The sequence below is a fragment of the Oncorhynchus clarkii genome, chromosome 27, assembly GCF_045791955.1.
Source record: "Oncorhynchus clarkii lewisi isolate Uvic-CL-2024 chromosome 27, UVic_Ocla_1.0, whole genome shotgun sequence".
In the NCBI taxonomy this organism is placed as follows: domain Eukaryota; kingdom Metazoa; phylum Chordata; class Actinopteri; order Salmoniformes; family Salmonidae; genus Oncorhynchus; species Oncorhynchus clarkii.
The window spans coordinates 25601441-25622802 of NC_092173.1; positions in this window are offsets into that span (position 1 = coordinate 25601441).

Consider the following 21362-nt stretch of genomic DNA (forward strand, 5'->3'; position numbering starts at 1 on the left):
ATATTACAAACTCGGTCAGGGAGAGGCCCCGCGGCTTTGTGAATGTTGACCTGTTTAAAGGTCTTGCTCACATCGGCTACCGATAGCATTATCACACAGTCATCCGGAATAGCTGGTGCTCTCATGCATGCTTCAGTGTTGCTTGCCTCGAAGCGAGCATAAAAGGCATTTAGCTCATCTGGTAGGCTTGTGTCACTGGGCAGCTCGCGGCTGGATTTTCCTTTGTAGTCCGTTTACCTTTGTAATATTTTTCAAGCCCTGCTACATCCGACGAGCATTAGAACCAGTGTAGTAGGATTCAATCTTGATCCTGTATTGACACTTTGACTGTTTGATGGTTTGTCTGAGGGCGTAGCGAGATTTCTTATAAGCGTCCGGATTAGTGTCCCGCTCCTTGAAAGCTGCAGCTCTATCCTTTAGCTCGATGCGGATGTTGCCTGTAATCCATGGCTTCTGGTTGGGATGTGGGGACAACATCGTAGATGCACTTATTGATGAAGCCGATGACTGAGGTGGTATACTCCTCAATGCCATTTGATAAATCCCGGAAAACATTCCAGTCTGTGCTAGCAAAACAGTCCTGTAGTGTAGCATCCACATCATGTTAATGTTATTATGATTTGTGGCAAAAATTCCATTCAAGTAATGGGACCGATATTAGCATTTTTTGCTCATCATGTTCAAATGATATATTTGTGACTTTGTTGAGCGTCACAATCAATTTTAGATGCTTTCGGATTATTTGGACATGATGGCGAAAACTGCTAATATCTGTCCCATGACTTGTGCCACAAATGCACAAATATTAGCATTTGGAAACAGTGCCAGGGTAGCTAAACCAAAGCATGGATTGATGTCAATACCTTGTCCATAGACTTCTTACAGGGTAAGGAAACCAATGTGTCCTTTTGTAATTTGGGTGAGCTATCCCTTTAATGCCCATACATTTAAGTGGCTTAAAGTAAAGTGAAATTCATATGTACGACACATGGATAACACTCTTTTAAATGAAGCTCCATCTGTAGAACTGTCTCTGAGAACCTATCAAAGAACATTGATGAAAAAAAGTAATGAATATGAGACAAAGTCTGACTGATTGTCTGGCCCTGATTAAAAACTGCTGTGTGACACCATGGAACATCAAGCTGACTCCATCAGGGTCTTTGAGTCTGGAGAGGGGGCAAGGGAGAGGATGGAGAGAAAAGGGGGTGACACTCTCTGTGTTTGAGTTTAGAGGGCAGATCTGAAGAGTAATGAGGACTCAGAGCAGCCTGAACTTTCCTTTGACAGACACAGTCTCTCTCTCTCTCTCTCTCTCTCTCTCTCTCTCTCTCTCTCTCTCTCTCTCTCTCTCTCTCTCTCTCTCTCTCTCTCTCTCTCTCTCTCTCTCTCTCTCTCTCTCTCTCTCTCTCTCTCTCTCTCTCTCTCTCCTTTATCAACATGGTCTCATGTCGGGGCACTCCTGAAATTCTTCCTACACCTTTATTTCCTTCGCTCCTCCTCTCTGCCCCAAATTCCTCTATCTCTTCATTGTGTGCTCCACTCCAAATACAGCACCCCCCCTGCCCACTCCTCTCACCCTTCAAAATAAGAAACAGTAAATCCGGTGCCTCTTACTGCAGCCGTGTTTACCATCCCACAATACAGCACACATTTTTGTTCATCACCAAGGATCGCATGCATGCACACACGCACACGCACACGCACGCACACGCACACACACGCACACACACGCACACACACACACACACACACACACATACGCACACACACACACACACACATACATACGCACACACACACGCACACACACACACGCACACACACTCTTATCGCCGAACAAAGCGCCATCTTCTCAGCCGCAAAGCCCCTGAAACCCCCTGATTGCTACAGCAGTAAGTATGGCAGGCGTTGCTTACGATGGTTCCTTCTGCTAAACCTGGAGACTACGGCAACACACACTCCCATAGACGCTCCCTACACCCAGAAAGATGCCTGTCAACGCTGCCTGACACAACCACAGAACTCAGATTAGGGCTTTGCTCTGAACCGGGATTTCAAAAGATGTCTTTTTTCTCTTCATTCAACCTTAAGAGGGTGGGAATATAAATCAAATAAAAACTCCAATGAGAAATAATCTGCATCTATTCCACCGTTTAGAAAGGCGTCCAAAGTTATTGATGTCAACTTTGCTTTATTGATACCTGGGCTGTGTTATGGGGGTAAATGAAGTCTGAGGTTTGGGATACATCCGTAATGGGAATACTGAGAGTTTTAATACCCAGGTAAAATGAAAAAGATGTCTTGTTGTATCTGTGGAAATGTAGAAATGTATTCCCCCCTCTGTTGGTCTCTTACAAAGCCTGAGGGCAGTGGGAGAGAGAAGATTGCATAGGCTAAGTAGAAGCCATTGTTAGAATGTGGGGTAAATGCTTCTTTGATATTAAACTGTCCAGAAATGATTGTGTCACCTTAAATGTAAACAGAACAACATAGTTTAATAGTGTATAGTGGCTGTACTGTGAGGCCATAGATGCTTGACTGAGTTGTGTTTATTTTGCTCTCCCCTTCCTCGTTTACATCACCTCATTTCCTGGCAATTTTCCCCCCGTGGGTTTATTCTCCCTACTCAACACGGATGGTGGTTTCTCAGACAAAAACAAGATACGTTGTCGACTGAATTTCAATTAATAAAGCTGCTGGATGCTACATGTGGAAGAGGTCTGTTGTAAAACAACAATATTGGTTCCCATAATGTAGGACTTAGACTACTGAAAAAACACGTTCAAAATAAGGGATTCTGTGAATATGTAAGGAAAAGGTAACTACATAACTGTGTTTGATGACAATGTGGAGTCATATGGTCTTGCAAATGTACAGCATGTCATGTACTGTACACTACCGGTCAAAAGTTTTAGAACATCTACTCATTCAAGGGTTTTTCTTTATTTTTACTATTTTATACATTGTAGAATAATAGTGAAGACAACTTTGCACACTCTTGGCATTCTCTGAACCAGCTTCACCTGGAATGCTTTTCCAACAATGCTTTTCCAACATATGCTGAGCACTTTTTGCTGCTTTTCCTTCACTCTGCGGTCCGAATCATCCTAAACCATCTCAATTTGGTTGAGGTCGGGGGATTGTGGAGGCCAGGTCATCTGATGCAGCACTCCATCACTCGCCTTCTTGGTAAAATAGCCCTTACACAGCCTGGAGGTGTGTTGGATCATTGTCCTGTTGAAAAGCAAGTGATAGTCTCACTAAGCCCAAACCAGATGGGATGGCGTACCATTTCAGAATGCTGTGGTTGCCGTGCTGGTTAAGTGTGCCTTGAATTCGAAATAAATCACAGACAGTGCCACCAGCAAAGCACCCCCATGCCATAACACCCCTATGCCATAACACCTCCTTCTCCATGCTTTACGGTGGGACATACACATGTGGAGATCATCCGTTCACCCACACCACGTCTCACAAAGACAAGGCTGTTGGAACCAAAAAATCTCAAATTCCAGACCAAAGGACACATTTCTACTGGTCTAATGTCCATTGCTTGTGTTTCTTGGCCCAAGAATGTCTGTTGTTCTTATTGGTATCCTTTAGTAGTGGTTTCTTTGCAACAATTCGACCATGAAGGCCTGATTCACACAGTTTGCTCTGAACAGTTGATGTTGAGACGAGTCTGTTACTTGAACTCTTTGAACTATTTATTTGGGCTGCAATTTCGGAGGCTGATAACTCTAATGAACATCCTCTGCAGCAGAGGTAACTCTGGGTTTTCCATTCCTGTGATGGTCCTCATGAGAGCCAGTTTCATCATAGCACTTGTTGGTTTTTGCAACTGCATTTGAAGAAACTTTCAAAGTTCTTGAAATGTTCTGTAATGACTGACTTTTATCTCTTAAAGTAATGACGGACTGTCATTTCTCTTTGCTTATTTTAGCTGTTCTTGCGATAATGTGGACTTGGTCTTTACCAAATAGGGCCATCTTCTGTATACCACCCCTACCTTGTCACAACACAACTGATTGGCTCAAATGCATTAAAAAGGAAAGGAATTCCACAAATGTCCTTTTAACAAGGCACACCTGTTAATTGAAACGCATTCCAGGTGACTACCTCATGAATCTGGTTGAGAGAATGCCAAGAGTGTGCAAAGTTGTCTTCAAGGCAAAGGGTGGATATTTGAATAATATCAAATATAAAATACATTTAGATTTGTTTAACACTTCTTTGGTTACTACATGATTCCATGGTTTTTTTTCATAGTTTTGATGTCTTCACTATTATTCTACAATGTATAAAATAGTAAAAATAAAGAACAACCCTTGAATGATTAGGTGTTCTAAAACTTTTGACCGGTAGTGTAAATGTACAGCATGTCATGAATGTCTTGTAAATGTACAGTATGTCTTGTAAATGTACAGCATGTCATGTATGTCTTGTAAATGTACAGTATGTCATGTAAATGTACAGCATGTCATGTATGTCTTGTAAATGTACAGTATGTCATGTATGTCTTGTAAATGTACAGCATGTCATGTATGTCTCGTAAATGTACAGTATGTCATGTATGTCTTGTAAATGTACAGTATGTCATGTATGTCTTGTAAATGTACAGTATGTCATGTAAATGTACAGCATGTCATGTAAATGTACAGCATGTCATGTATGTCTTGTAAATGTACAGCATGTCTTGTAAATGTACAGTATGTCTTGTAAATGTACAGCATGTCTTGTAAATGTACAGCATGTCTTGTATGTCATGCAAATGTACAGTATGTCATGTAAATGTACAGCATGTCTTGTAAATGTACAGCATGTCTTGTATGTCTTTTAAATGTACAGTAAGTCTTTTAAATGTACAGTAAGTCTTTTAAATGTGGAGTATGTCTTTTAAATGTACAGTATGTCTTTTAAATGTACAGTATGTCTTTTAAATGTACAGTATGTCTTTTAAATGTGGAGTATGTCTTTTAAATGTGGAGTATGTCTTTTAAATGTGGAGTATGTCTTTTAAATGTGGAGTATGTCTTTTAAATGTACAGTATGTCTTTTAAATGTGCAGTATGTCTTTTAAATGTACAGTATGTCTTTTAAATGTGGAGTATGTCTTTTAAATGCGGAGTATGTCTTTTAAATGTGGAGTATGTCTTTTAAATGTGGAGTATGTCTTTTAAATGTGGAGTATGTCTTTTAAATGTACAGTATGTCTTTTAAATGTGGAGTGTCTTTTAAATGTACAGTATGTCTTTTAAATGTGCAGTATGTCTTTTAAATGTGGAGTATGTCTTTTAAATGTACAGTATGTCTTTTAAATGTGGAGTATGTCTTTTAAATGTACAGTATGTCTTTTAAATGTGGAGTATGTCTTTTAAATGTGTGCATCTGATATTTGTTCTGTAGTGTTTGATTCAAGCGGTCCAATTAGCCATCAGTGCTTACTCACACACTCACACAGGCCAGGTTAAACGACATGGGAAGCAGGCAGCCTGCACACTGTTTTGGACTCAGTGGCGTCTCATTTACACGTGTTAATTGCAGCTAATTGGTTTTAATGAGATGAACAGGAAACCCTCTGGGACTGTTCATACCTTAATTTGTAGTAAATATCATTAATTAACATATACTAATTACAGCCAATTAACATTGATTAAGAGATGCCAGTGATGGGGAAAAAGTACAAACCAACCCCAAAAAATCCTATGGAGTCAGCAGGAAAAAAGGAACGGCACATGTCGGGAACGTCATGGACTGAGGCAGGAGGTAGTATTATCAAGTAGCATCTGTCTGGCTGGTCTGCCCTCTCCTTCTCAGTCTGGAGCGTTTGGGAAAGATCGGGAACGTTGACTGCACCCCCACTCCCCTCCCTGATCCATGCCCGCAGGCCCGGAGCCCCCCTGCCGACTGCGCCCCATGGCACACCTGCGCAGGAAGCGTCCCCACGATGGCGGCGGACAGAGGGCATCTGTGTGCCCGCGAGAGGCCAGCGTGTGCCACACAGTCTGAGCAGGAGAGATTAGAGGATTTACCACTGAGAGAGGAGGCAGATAGGGAGGGAGGGAGAGAGACAGGAAGGAGAGAGAGAGGGAGAGAGACAGGAAAGAGAGAGATAGAGGGAGAGAGACAGGAGAGAGAGAGAGAGACAGGGAGAGAGACAGGAGAGAGAGAGAGAGAGAGGGAGAGAGATAGGAGGTAGAGAGGGAGAGAGACAGGAGGGAGAGAGAGAGGGAGAGACAGGAGGGGGGAGAGAGAGAGAGGGAGAGACAGGAGGGAGAGAGGGAGAGACACAGGAGGGAGAGAGAGAGGGAGAGACAGGAGAGACAGGAGGGAGAGAGGGAGAGACACAGGAGGGAGAGAGAGAGAGGGAGAGACAGGAAGGAGAGAGACACAGGAGGGAGAGAGAGAGAGAGGAAGGAGAGAAAGGGGAGAGAGAAAGGAGGGAGAGAGAGAGGGAGAGAGACAGGAGGGGGGAGAGAGAGAGGGAGAGACAGGAGGGAGAGAGGGAGAGACACAGGAGGGAGAGAGAGAGAGGGAGAGACAGGAGGGAGAGAGGGAGAGACACAGGAGGGAGAGAGAGAGAGACAGGAAGGAGAGAAAGGGAGAGAGAAAGGAGGGAGAGAGAGAGGGAGAGAGACAGGGAGGAGAGAGAGAGGGAGAGAGAGGAGGGAGAGAGAGAGAGAGAGGGAGAGAGACAGGAAGGAGAGAGAGAATGGGAGAGAGACAGGAGGGAGAGAGACAGGAGGAAGAGAGAGGGAGAGAGAGGGAAAGAGACAGGAAGGAGAGAGGGAGAGAGACAGGAAGGAAAGAGAAAGGGAGAGAGACAGGAGGAAGAAAGAGAGAGGGAGAGAGACAGGAGGGAGAGAGAGAGGGAGAGAGACAGGAAGGAGAGAGAGAGGGAGAGAGACAGGAGGGAGAGAGCGAGGGAGAGAGACAGGAGGGAGAGAGAGAGAGGGAGAGAGACAGGAAGGAGAGAGATAGAGGGAGAGAGACAGGAAGGAGAGAGAGAGACAGGGAGAGAGACAGGAGGGAGAGTGAGAGAGGGAGAGAGATAGGAGGTAGAGAGGGAGAGAGACAGGAGGGAGAGAGAGAGGGAGAGACAGGAGGGGGGAGAGAGAGAGAGGGAGAGATGCAGGAGGGAGAGAGAGAAAGTGAGAGAGACAGGAAGGAGAGAGAGAGAGGGAGAGACACAGGAGGGAGAGAGAGAGACAGTTAGGAGAGAAAGGGAGAGAGAAAGGAGGGAGAGAGAGAGGGAGAGAGACAGGAAGGAGAGAGAGGGGGAGAGAGGAGGGAGAGAGAGAGAGGGAGAGAGACAGGAAGGAGAGAGATAATGGGAGAGAGACAGGAGGGAGAGAGACAGGAGGAAGAGAGAGAGGGAGAGAGAGGATGGAGAGAGAGAGGGAAAGAGACAGGAAGGAAAGAGAGAGGGAGAGAGACAGGAGGGAGAGAGCGAGGGAGAGAGACAGGAAGGAGAGAGTGAGAGAGACAGGAAGGAGAGAGAGAGGGAGAGAGACAAGAGGGAGAGAGAGAGGGAGAGAGACAGAAAGAGAGAGAGGGAGAGAGAGCAGGGAGAAAGAGAAAGGGAGAGGAGGTGTAGAGAATTGCTAAAAGAAGAGGAGAGTGTGTAAGGAGATTGAGTAAAAAGAAGGAGAGAGGGAATGAGACAAATTAGGAAAAGAGGGAGGAAGAGAGTTTCTGTGGCGATGGAGAAAGGAGGGAACAAGGGAAAGAAAGTGACAATGAGAGAGAGAGAGAGAGAGAGGGTATATAATGCTTGATGACAGCTGAAAATGGAGTGTGGAGAAGAGAGTGAGACAGAGACAGCAGCTGAGCTATATGGCTGCATGAGATTAGCCACATTTAAACAGCTAGCAACTAGCTAACAAAGACACACATTGGGCAGACCATATTTTGGTGTCAGGCTCTGGGCATATGGACAGACAGACTGTTGGAGAAGGACACTACGTCAGAGACTGAGGTGATTCCCAGTCGAGCGAGAGAAAATAGAGCTGAAAAGAGAGAGAGAGAGAGAGAGAGAGAGAGAGAGAGAGAGAGAGAGAGAGAGAGAGAGAGAGAGAGAGAGAGAGAGAGAGAGAGAGAGAGAGAGAGAGGGGGAGAGAGAGAGAGAGAGAGAGAGAGAGAGAGAGAGAGAGAGAGAGAGAAGGAGGGGGAGATAAAGAGAGAGAACCCAATAAAACAGAGAGGGTGGGATAGAGAATAAAAGCAAACAGAGGGAAAGGGATAAAAAATGAAAGCAGAGCACAGAAAGAACATGAGAAAGGGGATGGGAAATCAAAGAGAGCGATAGACGAAGAGGGAAGACAGGCCTGTACTGTACTTGGCTGCAAACCTAGTGTCACCTGTGCCACCAAGACTGACTTTGACACTGTAAAGCCTGACACTGTGGCGAGTGTGTACTCAGAGCCACATGCTCCCAGGCATGTTGGCAGAAGCTGGCAGTGCCCGCAAGGCAAGGTGTGAATGTGTGTCAGATGGTTCAGCGGGCAGACTAGCAGCGGGCACCACCATGATCCCACTGGAGGGAGAGGGAGCAGGGCTAAACCTGCCTACACTGTGATGACCCTCCTGGGTAAACACCCCGACGGCAACCCACCCCCACCCCCATGGCTCAGCCCCCAGCATGGGGGTTAGAGTAGACACACACATGCGCACAAATACAGGGGGGAACACCTTGCCTCTGGACATGCTGAAAAGACTGCTTGAAAACGAGGAAAATACACACAAACTGTCCACTGAAAATAAAAGTCTCTCTTCAAACTGGTTACGACAGCCTAACTCTACAAATTGGGAGTTAAAGCCTAAACTTAACCTTAAACACTTTGAATTTTGATGTTTTAACAACTTTGAAATTTGAAGTTTGAGAAACATGGATGAATGTCTAATTCTGACATGAGACTGTGAGAGCTAGTTTCACATAGACACACTCACGCATTCACACACGCACGCACAAACACACACACACCAGCCCAGGGGCTGAGATCACACTGGTGCACAGTGAGGATGTCATGCAGCAAATCACCACAGGCATTTGTAGTTTGAGTCCTGTCCTGTGTCTTTGGCTTTGGATGTTATGTTTATTGGTCTCTTGTTGGGTGGATTTCTGTCATTTTTTAATCATGTCCATCTCTGTCCATTTCATGTTTAGCCCAGGTTGATATTTTGGGGGTATTTTGGTAAGGTTAGGGTTAAGTTTAGGCATCAACTCTGAATGGTTGAGGTAAGCATTAAGGTTTGGAATAGGCTTAAAACAAAAATCTCAAAAACGTTCTATCGCTGGATTCAAACTTGCAACCTTCGGAATCAGATGCTTGGAATCAGAGGCTTGGAATCAGAGGCAGATACTTACGCCCATCCACAACGCCCATCCGCCATCCCATAACGGCCTAGCAAAATCGAAACCTACTTGAAGGTAAGAGCGCACACTGTTGCCCCTGGTAGCCAGTTTCCATGTCATCTCCCGATGCCCTCAGACATGAATGGATGTTGAATACTGACTTGCATCACGGGTGACCTGGCTGCTGTGTGTGCTGGGGTGGATGCTCACTGCAGAGATGACAGGCAGAGCATCAACCTTTCCACAGGCCTGTCTTTAAAGACAACCGGTAGGGTCTAATAAATCCTTCAAAGACTGCCTGACTTCACAGCTTCGCTCCGGCTTTCAAGGCAGGACAGGAGTCTAAGACAAAGGCCAGCAGGGAGAGAGAAAGAGAGAGATGGAAGAGAGAGAGGGAGTCAGAGCGAGAGAGTCAGAGAGTGAAAGACAGTGAGTGAGTCAGAGAAAGAAAGAGAGCGAGATGGAAGAGAGAGAGAGAGAGAGAGAGGGGGGGGGGGGGAGCTCCTGTAGTCACACCTCATGAATATTTAACAGAACTTGTTGGAGTGAGGAAATAAGATAGAGGTTGTATGTGTGTGTGTGTGTGTGTGTGTGTGTGTGTGTGTCTGTGTGTGTGTGTGTGTTGGTATCATTGAGGAACCGCCATTCCCATGGCAACAGTGCGTCAGGTAGGCAGGCGACATGGGCTCTGAGCTGCCCTCTTTAGTCCCTGGAGGGGGAGAGAGGGAAGAGGGCGGAGGGGGGAAGCATTTTGTCGCGGCACACTTGACAAAACAAAGACAACTCACTCCTCTGGTCCCGTGCCACATTTCTTATTCATAAACAAGCGGGGCTGGCTGTACGGACACGATAAAGCGTAGTGCGCAGAGCCCTCTGCCGAGACGGACACCGATTTGAATGCAAAGCCTCAGTTGCACCAAATCCCTCCCCCCTGTCCTCACCCCCCACCATTATTCCGCCGGATTTCACCGCTATTTTTGGACGTGGAGCTAAGCCATCCAAAGGATCTCCAATGGAGATATGGCATCAAAAAAAACGTTCTCTCTCCATCCCCCGCCATCATTAACATAATCATTTAAGAATAACATGCGAAAGAATGAGGAAAAATGAATGAATAAAATGAATACAAAATATCCACACACACACAAATGTCCATATCTCCGACAATGTCCGACGTTCGTCCCCGTCCATTCACTCCACACACAACAGTGGATCATTGGGTGATTCTTCTTCTTAATGGATTATTTGTTTTGATTTGGGCCTAAACATATGTTGACTTAAGGGGGCCAGGGGATGCATGGTGGGTGTTCTCGCCACTTGAGCTGTGCATGTTTAGAGGTGTAAACAGATATTGGAGTAGGGTGGAGTGGAGGGATGAATATGATGCTTTACTGGGGGTCTGACTGATGAAGGGGATGGGGGGAGGGGGGGTAATGGTGCCATAGTAAGGGTTTGAGGGTTTCAGCTATAGTAACCAGTTTAGCAGGGCTTTGGGAACAACTGCATACATGCAGATATACAAAATATACCAAAAGACACACATATGTGAAGACAGAAACATACACACTCACAACCACAATCAGTACAGAGTACTGAGCCGTAATACATATACACTGAAGATATTGCTCAAAGAACCACATAATAAGGAACTCAACATGTCAGAGGGATTTCTTTAATGGAAGCTTTTTAATGTCAAATACTTAAAGTGTGGTGTACCACAGGGCAGCTCTCTAGGTCCTCTAATGCCACTGACATTAAACAAAGCATGTGTGTCCATGTATGCTGATGATTCAACTATATATAAGCATATACGCAAAGAGTTATAGTCTGTTTTGGAATAGGTGGCCATTAATAAACTGGCCGTGAACATCTCTAAAACTAAGAGCATTGTGTATGGTACAAATCATTCCTTAAGTTCTAGACCTCAGCTGAATCTGGTAATGAATGGTGTGGCTGTAGATCAAGTTGACGGAACTAAATTACTTGGTATTACCTTAGATTGTAAACTGTCATGGTCAAAACATATAGATTCAATGGTTGTAAAGATGGGGAAATGTCTGTCCATAATAAAAATATGTGTTGCTTTTTTGGCACCACACAAGTCCTACAGACTCTAGTTTTGTCTTATCTGATTATTGTCCAGTCATATGGTCAAGTGCTGCAAAGAAAGACAGATAAGATAAGCTGCAGCTGGCCCAGAACAAGTTTTGCTCTTCATTGTATGGCTAATATTATACTATGCATGCCAGTCTCTTGGCTAAGAGTTGAGGAAAGACTGACTGCATCACATCTTGTTTTATAAGAAACATTAAGGTGTTGGAAATTCCAAATTGTTTGCATAGTCAACTCACACACAGCACTGACACACACACTTAACAAACCAGGCATGCCACCAGGGGTCTTTTCACAGTCCCCAGGTCCAGAAAAAAATAAAGGAAATGTACAGTATTATACGGAGCCATGAGTGCAAGGAACTCCCTTCCATCTTATATAGTGCAAGTGAACAGCAAACCTGGTTTTAAAAAACAAATAAAGAAACACCTCACAGCACAACTCCTCTCCTCCATGTGACCTACTTGCTGTGTGTATGTACTGACATGTATGTGTAACTGATAGATGCACACACACACACTACATGTTACTGTTTTTAAATGTACATACACTACAGTTCAAAAGTTTAGGATCACTTAGAAATGTCCTTGTTTTTGAAAGAAATGCAAACTTGCTCTAACCAGAATAGAAAGTGCAGTGGGAGGCCCCGGTGCTCAACTGAGCAAGAGGACAAGTACATTAGAGTGTCTAGTTTGAGAAACAGATGCTTTACAAGTCCTCAACTGGCAGCTTCATTAAATAGGGCCCACAAAACACCAGTCTAAAACATCAAAAGTGAAGAGGCGACTCTGGGATGCTGGCCTTCAAGGCAGAGTTGCAAAGAAAAAGCCATATCTCAGACTGGCAATACAAATAAAATATTAAGATGGGCAAAAGAACACAGACACTGGGCAGAGGAACTTTGCCTAGAAGGCCAGCATCCCCGAGTCGCATCTTCACTGTTGACGTGGAGATTGGTGTTTTGAAGGTACTATTTAATGAAGCTGCCATTTGAGGACTCTGTTTCTCAAACTAGTCACTCTAATGTACTTTTCCTCTTGCTCAGTTGTGCACCGGGGCTTCCCTCTCCTCTTTCTATTAGAGCCATTTTGCTCTGTTCTGTGAAAGGAGTAGTACACAGCGCTGTACGAGATCTTCTGTTTCTTGGCAATTTCTCACATGGAATAACCTTCATTTCTCAGAATAAGAATAGACTGATGAGTTTCAGAAGAAAGTCTTTGTTTCTGTTCATTTTGAGCCTGTAATCGAACCCACAAATGCTGATGCTCCAGATACTCAACTAGTCTAAATAAGGTCAGTTGTATTGCTTCTGTAGTCAGCATAACAGTTTTCAGCTGTGCTAACATAATTGCAAAAGGGTTTTCTAATGATCAATTAGCCTTTTATTATGATAAACTTGGATTAGCTAACACAACGTGCCATTGGAACACAGGAGTGATGGTTACTGATAATGGGCCTCTGTACACCTATGTAGATATTCTTATTAAAAATCTGCAGTTTCCAGCTACAATAGTCATTTACAACATTAACAATGTCTACACTGTATTTCTGATCAATTGAATGTTATTTTAAATGGACCATGTTTTTTGTGATTTTCTTTAAAAAACAAGGACATTTCTAAGTGACCCCAAACTTTTGAACGGTAGCGTAAATTGGAAAGTCTCTTGTCTGTAATGCCTTTATCGTTATGTGTCAGGTCCCCAGTAAGACTAGCTGTCGGCATCGGCGTTGGTTAATGGCGATCCTAACAAATCAAATTAAATCAAAACGAGCACACATGCATACTTACAAACACCTGCACAACAACATTGGAGATAACCACGCTCATACATATTAACACACTCGTACACACGTACACACTGTCAACAATCCCATGTCCACATATTGCACCCCCCTTCCCACACACACAAACCCATACACACACTCCCAAACACAGACACCTGTCTAAAACATTCAGAAGATTAAAAAACATTCTTAAAAAGGGTTCTCCTATGGGGACAGCCGAAGAACCCTTTTAAGTTCTAGATAGAACCTTTTCTTCTAAGAGTGTATGAGGTCACCCTGGGATTCTAGAGAAGCATAGCAACATGAGACAATACTCTGAACTAAACCCATATCAGCAAAATAAAATATGTATACAACAACTATGGGAAAGACCAGATAGAATGGATAGACTTCAGACTAGTTGTTGAGGTGATGCTCCTTCATCCATCACCATCTGCAAGCAGGCAAAATCTAGTCAATGTATTTCTCTACTGCTCTGCTTTAGTGCTTGGAGCTGCCTGGGTGTCACCTCTGCCTCTATTTACAAGGTGTTTATTTTGTCAACGACTTGAGTGTTTGCCCAGCTGGCACCAAACCCTAGCCCATGGCAGTGCCAGCCCCACGCCCGGGAGGAGAGGGATCAAGGGCTTGGGGGAGGAGTGGGGGAGGAGAATAGAAAGAGGGAGAATGGGAGGGGTAGATGTGGAATGATGCCCAGCCTCCCTTCTGCCTCCCCCTCCTTACCCTCCCCCACCCTCCATGCCAACGCCCGCCTGCCCGCCAGCCCTCCTCCAACCCAATGTCTCCCCCATGCCTGGTAAGACTGAGTGGGGGCTGGCTGGGGGTGCTGGCAGACCTGCGAGAGCCTATCGATGCCAGTCCAAAGTGCCTCGCCAAAGTGGGGCGGCTTAGCCATAATCCGTATTGACTGCCTCTTGCTTTGTCTGCCAGTTCCGAGCATGGATTTGTCTCACTCAATGATGTGCCTCCGTCAACTTCTCCCACGTTAATCCATAGCATTATTACTTTTCAATACCATGCTAATTATTCCCTGTTCGGACCGCGACGACGAGTAAGGGAGGGAGGAGTGGAGAAAATTAAACAAACAAATAAACAAAAAGGCGTTTAAAAGCTTCGGTCGACGACAATGGGGTTAATTCAATCTCTGGCTCGGCTGTCAAATCAACTGGTTTGTCTGCGCAAAGCGAGTGTGAAATGAAACATTGCATGCAGAGCAGAGGTGGTCCTGTTCTCTGCGCATGAATCAGAGCCACGCCAGCACCACGGACAGTGAGAGTGTGTTGTATGTCTGCTGGCTTATGTGTGTTTGTTTGTATGTGCATGTGTGTGTACGCATATGAGTGTGTTTGTTTGTGTGTGTGCGCACATGTTTGTGTTGTTGTGTGTGTGAGTACTGTAAGTGTGTGTGCACCCCCACTGCTAAATCGGAAGATTACAGACAGGATCCCATGGCCTGACACAAAGGCAAACACTAGGGTTCTAACCAATAGGGCTTACATTAACCACTAGGGCTAACACTAGGGTTCTAACCACTAGGGATTACACTAACCACTAGGGCTAACACTAGGGTTCAAACACTAGGGTATACACTAACCACTAGGGCTAACACTAGGGTTCTAACCACTAGGGATTACACTAACCACTAAGGCTAACACTAGGGTTCTAACCACTAGGGCTAAAACTAACCACTAGGGCTAACACTAGGGTTCTAACCAATAGGGCTAACACTAACCACTAGGGGTTACACTAGGGTTCTAACCACTAGGTCAAACACTAGGGTTCTAACCACTAGGGCTTACACTACCCACTAGGGCTTACACTAGGTTTCTAACCGCTAGAGCTAACACTAGGGTTCTAACCACTAGGGCTACAACAAACCACTAGGGCTAACACTAGGGTTCTAACCACTAGAGCAAACACTAGGCTTTAACCACTAGAGCTAACACTAAGGTTCTAAACGCTAGAGCTAACACTAGGGTTCTAACCATTAAGGCTAACACTAACCTCTAGGGCTAACACTAACCACTAGGGCTAACACTAGGGTTCTAAACACTAGGGCTAACACTAACTAATAGGGCTAACAATAGGGTTCTAACCACTAGAGCTAACACAAGGGTTCTATCCACTAAGGCTAACACTAACCGCTAGAGCTAACACTAGGGTTCTAACCACTAAGGCTAACACTAACCACTAGGGCTAACACTAGGGTTCTAACCACTAAGGCTAACACTAACCACTAGGGCTAACACTAGGGTTCTAACCACTAGGGCTTACACTAACCACTAGGGCTAACACTAGGGTTCTAACCACTAGGGCTTACACTAACCCACTAGGGCTAACACTTGGGTTCTAACCACTAGGGATTACAATAACCACTAGGGCTAACACTAGGGTTCAAACAGTAGGGTATACACTAACCACTAGGGCTAACACTAGGGTTCTAACCACTAGGGCTTACACTAACCACTAGGGCTAACACTAGGTTTCTAACCACTAGGGCTAAAACTAACCACTAGGGCTAACACTAGGGTTCTAACCAATAGGGCTAACACTAACCACTAGGGCTTACACTAGGTTTCTAACCGCTAGAGCTAACACTAGGGTTCTAACCACTAGGTCTAACCCTAAGGTTCTAACCACTAGGGCTAAAACTAACCACTAGGGCTAACACTAGGGTTGTAACCGCTAGAGCTAACACTAGGGTTCTAACCACTAGGGCTAACTCTAACCACTAGGGCTAACACTAGGGTTATAACCACTAGGGCTAACACTAGGGTTCTTACCACTAAGGCTAACACTAACCTCTAGGGCTAACACTAACCACTAGGGCTAACACTAGGGCTCTAAACACTAGGGCTAACACTAACTAATAGGGCTAACAAAATGGTTCTAACCACTAGGGCTAACACTAGGGTTCTAACTACTAAGGCTAACACTAGGCTTTAACCACTAGAGCTAACACTAAGGTTCTAAACCACTAGGGCTAACACTAGGGTTCTTACCACTAAGGCTAACACTAACCTCTAGGGCTAACACTAACCACTAGGGCTAACACTAGGGTTATAAACACTAGGGCTAACACTAACTAATAGGGCTAACAATAGGGTTCTAACCACTAGGGCTAACACAAGGGTTCTAACCACTAAGGCTAACACTAACCGCTATAGCTAACACTAGGGTTCTAACCACTAAGGCTAACACTAACCACTAGGGCTAACATGAGGGTTCTAACCACTAGGGCTAACACTAGGGTTCTAACTACTAAGGCTAACACTAACCTCTAGGGCTAACACTAGGGTTCTAACCAATAAGGCTAACACTAACCTCCAGGGCTAACACTAACCACTAGGGCTAACACTAGGGCTCTAAAAACTAGGGCTAACACTAGGGTTCTAACCACTAAGGCTAACATTAACCTCTAGGGCTAACACTAGGGTTCTAACCACTAGGGCTTACACTAACCACTAGGGCTAACACTAGGGTTCTAACTGCTAGAGCAAACACTAGGGTTCTAACCACTAAGGCGACAACAAACCACTAAGGCTAACACTAGGGTTCTAACCACTAGAGCTAACACTAAGGTTCTAAACGCTAGAGCTAACACTAGGGTTCTAACCACTAAGGCTAACACTAACCACTAGGGCTAACACTAGGGTTCTAACCACTAGGGCTTACACTAGGGTTCTAACCACTAAGGCTAACACTAACCTCCAGGGCTAACACTAACCACTAGGGCTAACACTAGGGTTCTAACCATTAGGGCTAACACTAGGGTTCTAACCGCTAAGGCTAACACTAACCTCTAGGGCTAACACTAGGGTTCTATCCACTAGGGCTAACACTAACCACTAGGGCTAACAATAGAGTTCTAACCACTAGGGCTAACACTAACTAGTAGGGCTAACACTAGGGTTCTAACCACTAGGGCTAAAACTTATCACTAGGGCTAACACTAGGGTTCTAACCACTAGGGCTATCACTAGGGTTCTAACCACTAAAGCTAACACTAGGGTTTAACAACTAAGGCTAACACTAGGGTTCCAACCACTAAGGCTAACACTAACCTCTAGGGCTAACACTAGGGTTCTAACTACCAGGTGTAACCCTAAGGTTCTAACCACTAGGGCTTATACTAACCACTAGGGCAAACACTAGGGTTCTAACCACTAGGTGTAACCCTAAGGTTCTAACCACTAGGGCTAACACTAGGGTTCTAACCACTTGGGCTAACACTAACCACTAGGGCTTACATTAGGGTTCTAACCACTAGGGCTAACACTATGGTTCTAACCGCTAGAGCTAACACCAGGATTCTAAACACTAGGGCTAACACTAACCACTTGGGCTAACAGTAGGGTTCTAAACACTAGGGCTAACACTAGGGTTCTAACAACTAGGGCTAAAACTAAGGTTCTAACCGCTAGAGCTAACACTAGGGTTCTAACCACTAGGGCTAACACTAACCACTAGGGCTAACACTAAGGTTATAACCGTTAAAGCTAAAACCAGGATTCTAAACACTAGGGCTAACACTAGGGTTCTAACCACTAGGGCTAACACTAACCACTGGGGCTAACACTAGGGTTCTATCCAATAGGGCTAACACTAAGGTTCTAACCGCTAGAGCTAACACTTGGGTTCTAACCACTTAGGCTAACACTAACCTCTAGGGCTAACACTAACCACTAGGGCTAACACTAGGGTTCTAACCATTAGGGCTAACTCTAGGGTTCTAACCACTAAGACTAACACTAGGGTTCTAACCGCTAAGGCTAACACTATCCTCTAGGGCTAACACTAGGGTTCTATCCACTAGGGCTAACACTAACCACTAGGGCTAACAATAGAGTTCTAACCACTAGGGCTAACACTAACTACTAGGGCTAACACTAGGGTTCTAACCACTAGGGCTAACACTTATCACTAGGGCTAACACTAGGGTTCTAACCACTAGGGCTATCACTAGGGTTCTAACCACTAGAGCTAACACTAGGGTTTAACCACTAAGGCTAACACTAGGGTTCCAACCACTAAGGCTAACACTATTGTTCTAACTACCAGGTGTAACCCTAAGGTTCTAACCACTAGGGCTTACACTAACCACTAGGGCAAACACTAGGGTTCTAACCACTAGGTGTAACCCTAAGGTTCTAACCACTAGGGCTAACACTAGGGTTCTAACCACTAGGTTTAACACTAACCACTAGGGCTAACACTAGGGTTCTAACCACTTGGGCTAACACTAACCACTAGGGCTTACATTAGGGTTCTAACCACTAGGGCTAACACTATGGTTCTAACCACTAGAGCTAACACCAGGATTCTAAACACTAGGGCTAACACTAACCACTTGGGATAACAGTAGGGTTCTAAACACTAGGGCTAACACTAGGGTTCTAACAACTAGGGCTAAAACTAAGGTTCTAACCGCTAGAGCTAACACTAGGGTTCTAACCACTAGGGCTAACACTAACCACTAGGGCTAACACTAAGGTTATAACCGCTAGAGCTAAAACCAGGATTCTAAACACTAGGGCTAATACTAAGGTTCTAACCACTAGGGCTAACACTAACCACATGGGCTAACACTAGGGTTCTATCCAATAGGGCTAACACTAAGGTTCTAACCGCTAGAGCTAACACTAGGGTTCTAACCACTAGGGCTAACACTAACCACTAGGGCTAACACTAAGGTTCTAACCGCTAGAGCTAACACCAGGATTCTAAACACTAGGGCTAACACTAACCACTAGGGCTAACACTAGGGTTCTAACCGCTAGAGCTAACACCAGGATTCTAAACACTAGGGCTAACACTAACCACTAGGGCTAACAGTAGGGTTCTAAACACTAGGGCTACCACTAGGGCTAACACTAAGGTTCTAACCGCTAGAGCTAACACTAGGGTTCTAACCACTAGGGCTAACACTAACCACTAGGGCTAACACTAAGGTTCTAACCGCTAGAGCTAACACCAGGATTCTAAACACTAGGGCTAACACTAGGGCTAACACTAACCACTGGGGCTAACACTAGGGTTCTATCCAATAGGGCTAACACTAAGGTTCTAACCGCTAGAGCTAACACTTGGGTTCTAACCACTAAGGCTAACACTAACCTCTAGGGCTAACACTAGGGTTCTAACCACTAGGGATAACACTAACCACTAGGGCTAACACTAAGGTTCTAACCGCTAGAGCTAACACCAGGATTCTAAACACTAGGGCTAACACTAACCACTAGTGCTAACACTAGGGTTCTAACCACTAGGGCTAACACTAACCACTAGGGCTAATACTACGGTACTAACCACTAGGCCTAACACTAAGGTTCTAACCACTAGGGCTTACACTAACCACTAGGGCTAACACTAGGTTTCTAACCACCAGGTGTAATCCTAAGGTTTTAACCACTAGGGCTTACACTAACCACTAGGGCTAACACTAGGGTTCTAACCACTAGGTCTAACACTGAGGTTCTAACCACTGGGGCTTACACCTAGTGGTTAAAACACTAGGGTTCTAACCACTAGGGCTTACACTTACCACTAGGGCTAACACTAGGGTTCTAACTACTAGGCATAACCCTAAGGTTCTAACCACTAGGGCTTACACTTACCACTAGGGCTAACACTAGGGTTCTAACTACTAGGCATAACCCTAAGGTTCTAACCACTAGGGCTAACACTAACCACTAGGGCTAACACTAGGGTTCTAACCACTAGGGCTAACACTAATGTTCTAACCGCTAGAGCTAACACTAGGGTTCTAACCACTAGGGCTAACACTAACCACTATGGCTAACACTAGGGTTCTAACCACTAGGGCTAACACTAATGTTCTAACCGCTAGAGCTAACACTAGGGTTCTAACCACTAAGGCTAACACTAACCACTATGCCTAACACCAGGGTTCTAAACACTAGGGCTAACACTAACCATTAGGGCTAACAGTAGGGTTCTAACCTCTAGGGCTAACACTAGGGTTCTAACTACTAGGGATAACACTAACCTCTAGGGCTAACACTAGGGTTCTAACCAGTAGGGATAACACTAACCACTAGGGCTAACACTAGGGTTCTAACCACTAGGGCTAACACTAGGGTTCTAACCACTAGGGCTAAAACTTATCACTAGGGATAACACTAGGGTTCTAACCACTAGGGCTATCACTAGGGTTCTAACCACTAGAGCTAACACTAGGGTTTAACAACTAAGGCTAACACTAGGGTTCCAACCACTAAGGCTAACACTAACCTCTAGGGCTAACACTAGGGTTCTAACTACCAGGTGTAACCCTAAGGTTCTAACCACTAGGGCTTACACTAACCACTAGGGCAAACACTAGGGTTCTAACCACTAGGTGTAACCCTAAGGTTCTAACCACTAGGGCTAACACTAGGGTTCTAACCACTTGGGCTAACACTAACCACTAGGGCTTACATTAGGGTTCTAACCACTAGGGCTAACACTATGGTTCTAACCGCTAGAGCTAACACCAGGATTCTAAACACTAGGGCTAACACTAACCACTTGGGCTAACAGTAGGGTTCTAAACACTAGGGCTAACACTAGGGTTCTAACAACTAGGGCTAAAACTAAGGTTCTAACCGCTAGAGCTAACACTAGGGTTCTAACCACTAGGGCTAACACTAACCACTAGGGCTAACACTAAGGTTATAACCGCTAAAGCTAAAACCAGGATTCTAAACACTAGGGCTAACACTAGGGTTCTAACCACTAGGGCTAACACTAACCACTGGGGCTAACACTAGGGTTCTATCCAATAGGGCTAACACTAACCTCTAGGGCTAACACTAACCACTAGGGCTAACACTAGGGTTCTAACCATTAGGGCTAACTCTAGGGTTCTAACCACTAAGACTAACACTAGGGTTCTAACCGCTAAGGCTAACACTAACCTCTAGGGCTAACACTAGGGTTCTATCCACTAGGGCTAACACTAACGACTAGGGCTAACAATAGAGTTCTAACCACTAGGGCTAACACTAACTACTAGGGCTAACACTAGGGTTCTAACCACTAGGGCTAACACTTATCACTAGGGCTAACACTAGGGTTCTAACCACTAGGGCTATCACTAGGGTTC